General features: G+C 37.2%; 1 long non-coding RNA gene across 1 annotated transcript; it reads right to left on the bottom strand.

Moving 5' to 3' along the window:
- Positions 1–2,263: 2,263 nt before the first annotated feature.
- On the bottom strand, positions 2,264–10,932 carry LOC134163010 (uncharacterized). Its single transcript, XR_009964525.1, has 2 exons — positions 9,597–10,932; positions 2,264–4,212 (listed from the first exon to the last, which is right to left on the bottom strand). It is a non-coding gene; the product is annotated as an uncharacterized LOC134163010 (long non-coding RNA).

The raw sequence follows: 10,932 nt of genomic DNA, 5'->3' as shown, positions 1-10,932 counted from the left end.
TCATTATTTGCCACCACTTGCTCATTCCCAAAGACATCCTTGCACCTACCTCCCTGTGCAGATTCAGGTTTCAGTGGACTTATCCACAGCCAATTTATCAAATTCCTCTCTGGTTTCCATTATACCTTCAGACTTCTCAACACTCTGTGGCAATAAATTCCACAAGAACCTAAAGATAAATAACATATAATTCAGACGCTTGAGTAGTTTCACTTAACTAATAGTTTAACTACTCTTCCTTTTTCCTCCCACACAAGAAACTCAAAAACTTTCACAGTAAGGTTTTTACAAATATAATTCCAAAGCATTATCACCACCCTTTTATGTATCATCAAAACAAATATTTTTTTGATCCCTTTCAATGTACAACTTACATGTGAAAAATATTTCTTTGTGCTAAATGTTTTAGGGAAAAAATATTTTAAAACTTTATTTAGCAATTTAAAAAGAGAAAAATCCAAAGACAATAACATAATGTTTTGGAGGACACATCTGTTTTCCCGCATTCTAATTCCAGTGTCTGATTCAGATGTTGTTAACCCCATGACAGAGAGAAGACATAACAGTGGATGTATGGAAATACCTGGCTGTGTGGCAGTCCCACACACTTCGAGCAGCTCCACATGTAAGATTCAAGTTCCCACGACATAAATACAAACCAACAGCTTTCAAGAGTTACACTAAAAGTTAAAGGTTTGTGTAGGAGCTAAACAGTAATGCATGGAAACCACAAAACAGTAAGTAATTCTCATTATTACATTTCTAACTCTGACATCTGCCATGTCTCCTGCTCTTAATTAATCCATTGTACAGGAGCTATCTGAAAAGGACAGAAGAACACTACCCATTGACTTCAAAGGTGCTTAAGAACAGGAGATAGATGAAATCGTGTACTCAGGCCTTGATAATGGCTAGAGAGCCAAAGCTGCATAAAGTCTCAAAACAGACAATTCCTTGAGAATTGTTTCTACAAAAATCTAGGATATTTCTATACAATCCAAGGTTTAAAGCATGTCCTATAATGTGCCTACTTTCTCAGCTTTTAGTTGTTTTTTTTTTAAATGTTATTGTGAATATCCTTACCTTTAAAAGTTTTCATTCTTTTTTGATCTGCTGTTTGAGCAGCACTGAACTGAAAGAGGTTTTGTATATGCACACGTATTTCTCTGGTTGCTAAGTTTTCTGCATTGCAGTTTCACTGACTGGCCACTTAACTTTAAGGGACTGACTGCCTCTACATCATTTATTCATGTATATATCTTTCTACTTCCTAGTCATCCTCTGCATCTGGATCTTTATGCTTCATAAAGTCAGTGTGAGTTTTGTCACTGACTCCAGAGAGAACAAGATCAAATTTTAATTCATTTTCTGTCTAATGTAATTGATCTTTTCAGTCTCCTCTCACACTGCAACACCAGATCTTCCCAAACTTTTCATTATTTTCACCCAGCTTCATTGCAATTAGCTCCTTCTGTGATTAGTAGAAAAAAATCCCCATTTGTAACTTGTGGGGGTTCAGTAATCCCAGCCCAGCTCCCTTTATGGAAATAGTATCACTTTGCTTTTATTTTGATCTGTGTCTGAACCCCTTTCCAAGATATTCTGGGGTTTTATTATCATAATTTCAGAGAACAGAAACTCAGTCATACAAGTTATGTAATTGATCCAAAGTTTCTCTGCAAGTCAACAAATCAAATACAAACAAATTTATTGCATCAGGCTTAAATCTTTTCTACTCTTTAGAAACAAGACTAAGTTTCTTTGAATATTATTTTTTCCCTTAGTTGATGGATAAGAGGCACAAATACTTAGCTAAATCAACTAAGTTAATTTACAATGATATATAAACTAGACTGACCTCTGAGACTGGGCTGCTTCTCCTTCCCCCAACTATACCATGAGTTTTCCCCTGTAGCACTGCAGCAGCAAGGAATTGTGACAGAACAAAACTGTCCTTTAATTTCAGTGTACATTTAAAAAAAAATCAAGGAATGCATTGCCATTTTCTGTCCACAAAGATGTACATAAAGCTTTTGTCTCTAGACTGTATGTATCTTTTCAATCTTAAAATTTAGAAAACGTACAATGTGGGCTTGGGGCAGGAGGTAATGAAATGCTTGAATTGTAGTGGAATCATTTTCCTTATCACCAAATACACAGTCAGTCCATCAGTTGGCTGCCAGCAGGTCCAATCATGCTAAATCTACGTGTATTAATGGATTTGGAGCAAAGGGTCAGGAATCACAAAAATTCAGATTTTTCCTTTCCCACCCTCTCAGGGATTAGTGTGGATTCAGCACCTGGGAAAACATCCTTAGCTTTACACCAGGTTGTCTTGAAGGGCGGTGTGGCACAAAACATGGGTAGCAAAAATTGTTTGGCTGTTTTGAATAGGATATAATTTACAGAAGTGTTATGCAGCTTAAAGAAGTTCCTTTTTCTTTAATTTTGCGAAAATACAGCAAAAGAGGTAATAAGCAGCATCTGCTTGGCAGTTCTACCCACAGGTCTCTCCACAGTGACAGAAAACACCTGATAAACTTGTGGCTGATGGCACTGTAATTGAGTACTAGTGCTGATAGCAGCCATGGGGTGCAACAAGTGGGAGCACAAAGCACAAGCCCTGGGAAATGGGACTAAGCTGTTTATGATAAATCCATTGCGTAGAAGAATTTGAAAGTAAGCATGTAACTAAATATATTTTTAATCAAACCCCAGATGTTCTTCAGTATGGTCCAGGATTACAGCATGTTACAAATTCATTGGCCTGGCCCACATCCAGTGCCTGAAACAGAGATGCCTGAGCACCAGTACATGTAATCACAGACTCGGTTTCTCCTACAAGGGGTTTGCTCCAACGACAGTTCCTAAAATTCTGTGAATGTGAGCTACAAGCAACAGTATCTCAGATCTGAGACTAAATTTAAAAACACTAAATTGTAATGTGTGTTCATTCCTTCCTTTTAAACACAGCCAGAGGAGCAGTGGTTTTCCCTCCTGTCTCTGCAATAGTTTGGTGATGGGAGAGCCCACCCCATCTGAAATCTGTCTTCTGCCTCTGTGAAAAACTGCCTTATCTGCCATACAAATCCTTATTCAAAATATATTCCTAGTTCCTGATTGAAGTGGGTCCATCACCCAGAATAAAATTTGTCAGATCAAGAGTAAGAGGCAAAATGTGACAAAGAAAATGAAGAATTAAAGACAGCCAAAAGAACCTCGCCCATTAGGATGCTGTCTAAAGAATCCTAGGTCTGTCCCCCCTACAAGGCAAGTTTATTTGGTTTACATGAAACAGTTTTGGGATTACCATAACATAAGCATGAAATTGGATCCAAGGTCCTCGTCACTATGAAAAATGAGTAACTTGTGGGCAAAAATGAAAGCAAAATATTAGTCTTGTTAGGAAACTACAACATAAAGCAGTTACAATTATAAAAAATTCAGATGCTTCAACTGAAACATTAGCATCAATTTTAGGACTATCAATCAGTTTGGATGTAAGCACAAAATGTAAATTGTAAATTTGCTGATTATGAGAGAATTGTAAACACAAATACAGAGAGATGCTGGAGGCCAACCAAAAATCCCATTCACCTCTTTACATTGTATTTTTTCAATTTATTTTGGTTTGTTAATTAAATCTTCAAGGACAGCTGCAATGGAGAGATGAAAACTGCAAAAGGGAAGGGGAAGGAGATGGAAGAAGCAGCATACAGATAAATGCATTTTTATGGAAGACAAGAAACATTTATTTGGAATACTTACAGTAAGAAGCAATGCAGTAGGTTACTAGGAAGAGAAGTGGAAAGAATAGTTAAGAGGCAATAAAGTCATAGGATTTGTAAACACTAAGGACAAAGTATTTCTGTTTCTATATAGCCTGCCCTTAATACCTCACCATGTTACTGTTATAGTAACTTACCATAATCACTCCCCCAAAAAATGACATTTTCCCAGTATCCAGCTTGCTTCCACCCTTCTGCAGGTCAAGACCAAAGCTAATTTTATTGTCTTCATGGAGGACAAATCTCTGTGCTCTTTTGCACCAGACTTTTCAGTAGGGGAAGACTGTGACCATGTCCTTTGGCATTCTTCATTCCTGCAGACTGAACACCCTCAGTTCAAGGTTTCTTTGTGTATCATGTTTCCCTGACTCTTTCTTGCTCCTCTCCTCTGGACTTTCTCCAAAGGCCTTCAGTCATGCAGAGTCTGAAATGAAATAAAGGACAATTGCAAAATCTTCATTAATGCTGAGTGGAAAGACGGCTTCATGGGAGGGATCCTGGATATTTAATCGTTGGATCCCTCTCTAAAAATAAGTCTCCAAATCATTGAGGTTCAGTCATTACAGCAAATTCAAAGGCTGAAGATAGAAAGCATTTATATGCATGTGTATGTTCTGTCTGATATGCAACATACAGCTGTCTGAAATAAGCGAAGAAACCATAACAGAACTACTCCCAGGAAGCATAATGAATTCCTTGACACAGTGGATTTTTTTCTCTGATGAATAGGAATTTACTAAAAGATTGTTTATCAGATGTGGAAAAAAAAAAATCAGTTTAATTGATGTTACCAACACAGAAAATCAGCATGTTTGCATGCGCTTTGCTAAGTCTGAGTAGACCTACTAGGCCACAAAACCTGTTCAGCTGTTCAACAGAGACAAGTTTAGGATTTTACACAGAGCGTTGCCATGAAGGTAAACATAAAGCAACAGAGTCCTCCTTTACTGCCTTGAAGTCTGCTCTCTTTGCTGCGTATTTATTATTTAAATGTCCTGTACAGTCCTTCCTGAAGTTTTCAGAAAAGTCATTATGACTTCTTCCTGCTTAGAGAGTTATTTCTCTGTATTTTCTCCCTATATGCTATGACTCACTCTTCTTTCAAAGGTTTGTTTTTTCTTTTCAGAGATTTTGCCTATTTCTATGGAAAGCAAACCTGAAAACCTTTTCCAAGCTGATCGGCCTTTCTTTGTGTAAAAAAAAAAAAGAAAAAAACCCAACACAGTAATTTCTTTATATATCAAAAGGCTTTGATATTAATATAGTAACATAGACTCTGCCACCCAGTCGAGAAGGGAAATTTAAAATAAAAGCACAAAAAGTAATATGGGCCCAAACCATCACTGCAATGAAGCTTTCTTGCACTAAGCACAATTCTTCCAGCAGTACAGTTGTCCCTGCTTGACTCGGTTTAGGAAGTATTAATTTGAGTGTAAGTAAAATATTTTCACCTAAATTCAAATTAAGGGTCTCAGTGCTGCAGAACTTTTAAGTGTGTGTCCATCCCACATCAGCATAGCACTAAGTATATGCTTGTATTTGGGTTTGCACTTCTTTATGCAAAGAAGAGAGATGGTTAACTCATGCATGTGTTTAAACTGAGGTTCAGTTCTGGTGCTTCACAGAATAACAATGTGAATATTTACAGGCTAAAGCAAAGCCAATGGAGTTTCAGTAGAAAATTTTCTCTTGACATCACTGTCTTGAGAAATTATTTATGTATCAAAATATAGTCCCAAAGAGGTGGAAAGATAGCAATAGCTGATGAACATTTTTTTCCAAATGCTAGTTTTCTTGTTTTCAATATGGATGTGCTATTGTTTCAGCTACTATCAAATCTGTGTTTTCCATTGTGATAGCATTAAGCGTTAATGCGGGAATAGTTAAAGGAAGCACTTTTGTTTCCACAATTAGAAAGCTCCCAAAGATATAATCACTGTGGTCTTCTGGGGGCTGATATGAGGTCTGTGGCGTCTCTTGAAGTTGGACTCACAGTATTGCAATATATCATAGCCAGTTTGTTCTTTTAACATCCTCTGAGATTCAAGGAGAAGTTTCCTAAGCATTGAATTGAAAATGATTTCCAGGAGTGTGGAAAACAAAGTAGCGCACATACTCCCACTATCAATTGAGCATATTTCTCTATTCATCACATAAATACATGAGTGCAGGAGGGTGTGTCTATGAACCTCAAAATTCTGGTTTTTTTTTTAAGGAAAAGGTTTTGTGAGCCAATGAGTCGAATATGCTGAGAAATTATTATTTTTTTTCACATTTATTAATATTCTATTCTTTTGATGCTTACTAGCCAGACAGGGAAAAGTTTAAAATGTTCTTTTGGATCAGGTTTCCTGCTCAGCTGCAGAGCAGGCAGGTTATTCCACACTCACAAACTGGTCCTTGCTGCAGTGTCCAGCCCTTAACTGGGTGTCAGTCTCTCTTAATGAGTGAGATCTGAATGTACAAACCAAGCTCGATTGACCCTTGGCTTCCTCCACCATTAAACGATTCAGTTTCATGAAGGGGTGGTGGCTTTGAAATGTGTACTGCTGATCTTCGGGGACAGAGGAGAGCTCATCAAAATCATTGCACTTGACAGCTTATTCTAATTGGAAAGTTGAAACAGAGTCTTGCTGCTGAATTGAAATGTCTGTAAATTGCTGTCTAATAACATACAAATAAAGAGACATATAAATAACTGATTTGTTCGGGCCCTTCAGTAAATCATTAACATGCCTTAATTTAATTTACATGCTACTTTTCAGACTTCTCTTGATGAACCTTATCACAGACAGGAGTTAAAAGGGATTGCTGGGAAGGGGGGGGGGGAGGGAGAACTAAAAAAAAACTTCTTCAAGCCACTCAAAACAGAAAAAAGCTTGAAATTTTATATCTGCAAGGTATGGCTTGTACTCACGCAGTGCTTAATCCAGTCAAAATAAGAGGAGCTCCTGAAAGGCAGAAGAGGTGGAGATTAAATGAGGCGTATGGTCTCCTGGGTCTCCAAAGTTGAAGGGAAATACCCTCATCCTATCAACCACTACGAGCAAAATACACCTACACAGAAAAAGAGGCTTTTTATTCTTGAGGTAAATATAGATCCAGTTTTTCTCTTCATTGTTCAAAATGTGTGGAATTTTATAGCTTAGTGCTAGACAAGCTTGATAACTGACTGAAATAACCTTAAAGGAAGATACATATTGAGGGCTGAATTCAGACTGCTCTGTGAAAGTACATCTGTTTTATGTGAGACACATGATCTGTCTCATTCCAACCTGCATTTCTGGGTCACTTGAGACATTTAAACTGCACTTATAATTAACAGCTATTTTTAAACAGAGAAAAAATAGAGCACTAGTAAGGTACAAAAGCATTAAAATTGCCCCAGTTTTGCTTTTCAATAGGACACACTACTGCAATATGCTTCAAGATCAAAGAGAACTCAGAAAAAAGAGACAGGCTGATCAGTGGGGATAAATTGTTCTCATTATGATAGTGTAAGAATAGGGTTCTTTCAATTGAAACAATTTAATAACCACATTCATTACATTGGTGTCCACTTGGTTTTATCTGAGCAGTTTTCGCATAACTGGGGAGCAAGTTCAATTGAGCTTATTCTCTAGAAATTAAGATGTGCAGGATTTGACATTCAGAAATTAGGCACTAATAGTCAGCAAAGCAGTTGTCTTGAGATTCCCCCTGGATGTAGCTGGATCTGCCTACCACTAATTATGTCAAATGCAAATGTATTCTCTAAAAAACACGCCAAAAAATTTCATTAGCTCTTTTGCAGACAGCTAAGGTTATACCAATGTGATGACAGCTATCAGAGCACAATCTTTTCCCATGTTTGTAACATCACTTTCACAAAAACAAAATACAGACATGTGCAACACTGCTGTTTGTAAACTTTTTCCTCCACTGTCAGCAGCAGAAGAGCTTTTAAGGGCTGGCCTTTAACAATCCTAAGAAAACAACCAAGCCATATCTCCAGGGTGAAGTTTTTATAAGGAACAAGAGAGCCATTGATGGATTTCCTTCTTTCTCCAGTGCTGACTTCAGCAGCAGACACCAATATCACATCAGAGAGGATAGTCCTCTGCCAGGGACTCCAGCTGAGGATGACTGAATTTACCAGTTCCCAGCTGCATGTCAGAGGGCAATGCACAGAGTGAGGTGCTGCTTGGCTTGAAATACGATGGTAGTATTAAGAACAAATCTGCACAAATACTCCTGAGAAGAACCAAATCCAGAGCTTGCAGATGATGTACAAAGATCATCTTATCAATTGCTGTCTGCTAGCCTCACTGGTAAATGGAACATAGACAGGACTATTTAAAAGACGCTTCCCAGTGCACACGGAATCCTTTCTTGTTTTCTCACTGCTGCCAAACCTGTGAAGACTAAAGGACTGTTGGAGCGTGCATTGGGTGGCAACTGCATAATAACAACATTTCTTTCCTCTCCCTCTATCTCCTTCTTTTTTATCAGAAGACAAAGTGTAAAAACGATGAAGTTATCCCTGCTTCAGTCAACGCTTTTATATGGATGGCTTTTCCAGAAGAAACGGTGCTTCTTTTACTCGGCTATTTCCCCAGATGGGATTTGCAATATAAAGCCATACATGGATTCAATATTGAGGAAACAGAATAGACTTGTACAAATCACTGGAAAGATAAATATGCCATATAGATCAATAAATAAAACCTAGTCCAAAAAAATCAAACTCCAGCATTCCAGTCCAATTAAGACATTATTTACTGCTTATGTGATTGCTAGGTTGAGGCTCTCCTTACTCATTTTTACACTATAGGCATTTGTTTTGTTGAAAGATATAGAACTGATTTGTAAATAGAAAATGATATATATAGATTTTATGTCTCATAAAACTGTTAATCTGTGCTCCATATTAAATATATACTGTAGTATTTTTTTGCATTTAGACACAGCTCTAGTATAATTAAAATAAAGTATGATGGCTTTATTATTTCAGTAGGTCGTTTCCAAGAGTAGAGCTCAAATAACAGTGCAACTGCAGCATGAAATGTGGTTATAATAGCCTGAGACCACATTTCCTGAAGCTAAAACATGGGAGATAATAGTGTGAAGGTACAAATTAAATGCAAATAAAACAGATTCCCCATTGTTGCTAATCCCTGGATCGGATTTCATTGAGAAAATTAGCTGTAATATTTAACTTCTTTCATAGTAATCATTTACATATTATCAGTTACATTTTCAGAGTTTATATAGGAATTATTGCACAGGAATTTGAGAAAACTGCACCACCATCTTTTACACCAGAATGGACCTTTTCTGTGGTAAGCAATATAACAGTGTCTTACAGAGAGATAATTAGACAGCCAGTTGTGATAAAAAAATATAAAGGGATCATTTGGTAATGGATATACATTTAGTTGCTACCACTTGACTTTCTAGATGCATCCTAACTTAGACCTTGTCTTACATTAAATAGCAAGTGCACTGGTGCAATTGCCATTTTAAAACTAATTTATCATTTTAATAAGCTTATTAAGAACACAATTATTCAGCTAAAAATCTAACAAAACTCAGTAATTAACCAAGTTCATAAATTATTATAAAACCAGTGAAAATTCATTTAAAAGTCCACATGAAGCATTAACATCATTTTAATGAAATAAATGTAAAGTTAGGTAAATAGATGCAAATTTTACACATGGACAGCACGATAACATTTGAGGAAAGCATCAGTATATTTTAGAAAGTCACTTCTATCTACTTGAGAGCTCATTTAGAACAACTTATATTAGCAAGTACTTTACTTACAGCATCACAGAACCACGTGATGTGATAAATTTGTAGAATAGCTTGTCACTGTAAGTAGTTTGATGTACAGTTGGAAAATAGACTCAAGGGAGTAGGGAAAATAGTTTTAGAGAGTCCCATGTCAAAGCCCTATGTACTAAGATTAGAATGGGCAGGTTTTTTCCTATGGCCTTTCAAATGCGATTACACAAAAAAGTACTATGAGTTTCACTGTTCTTACTTTTATTTTGACAGAACAAATCACTATTTGATTTTACTTGGTGGTTAGGTTCTTCCTGACTCTTTTGTATTGTGGCCAGCTCACATCTAGAAATTCTGAAATCTGAATTTGACCTAACACACTGAATTAATCTAACACACAGATTCAGTTCCTGTGTTCCTGGGCTGCAGGTGAATCTTGAAATATGAGTTTCACCCCTAACTGAATTAGTGCAAAAGCACATGAAATACTGCAAGACGCTCTTAGAGTGAAAGCAATATTCATATAAACATTTTAAGGAAAATCTTTCTACTCTCCCTTTCTCTCCCATTCCTTGGAGCACTAAAGATCATAGATCATTAGGAGATTAGTAAATTATTCTGTGTCACGTTTCCACTGACAAAGGAGGAATCTGCACTGGACCCACTAAAGTCAATGTATGCTGGCCTCAGTGATAAGACCACCCAAAATACCTGTCTCACTTCGTCCGCGTATTACAGTGTGAACTTTGGTAACTGAAAACAGGCAGTGCCTGATAAACCCCCTTGTGTCTTTCTTTTACACTGCTCCATACTGTACAGTCTGCAGGAGCACAGGGATGGCTGCCTTGCAAGCTTTGGGTTCCACAAAATGTAGCTTCCCACATGAGCTGTGGCACAATGAACTATGATTATAGGCTTTGACTGACTACAGGATACTGCCAGATGTTAATTAAGTGTCCGTGTTCTCTTCTGTTTCAGAAGGTTTTTACTTTAAAGGCGGTGGGGATTTCACAGTGCAAAAATATCTGTTTGAGTACCTCTAAAATACAGCAAGACTTTTATTTTTGCCTTTCATCCAGAACAAACAGCTGCCACTAGCACCTGAGGCAGGTAGGTGAAGTACAGATTGATAAATAAAAGCTACCCCTGAAACATTAAATACCAGAATTTCAGGACATTAAAGATATTATTTGTTGCCTAAATGGTTGCTAGATGGAGTTTCTGTCTGACTTGCAAGACCTTCCCCAGAAAATCACTGTATCAATGATGCCATTGTTATTTATATGAAGAAAATTCCCCACAGATAGATGAAAGCATGTGAGTCCTGCACTCAGTGAAAGCAGGAGTAGTTGTTTAGTCACAGAAAATGGCAGTG

The sequence above is a fragment of the Pezoporus occidentalis genome, unplaced genomic scaffold (genome assembly GCF_034315485.1).
Source record: "Pezoporus occidentalis ecotype Australia unplaced genomic scaffold, CSIRO_AGI_Poc_V1 ctg197, whole genome shotgun sequence".
Taxonomy (NCBI): domain Eukaryota; kingdom Metazoa; phylum Chordata; class Aves; order Psittaciformes; family Psittacidae; genus Pezoporus; species Pezoporus occidentalis.
This window is presented reverse-complemented; position numbering and strand designations above follow the sequence as displayed.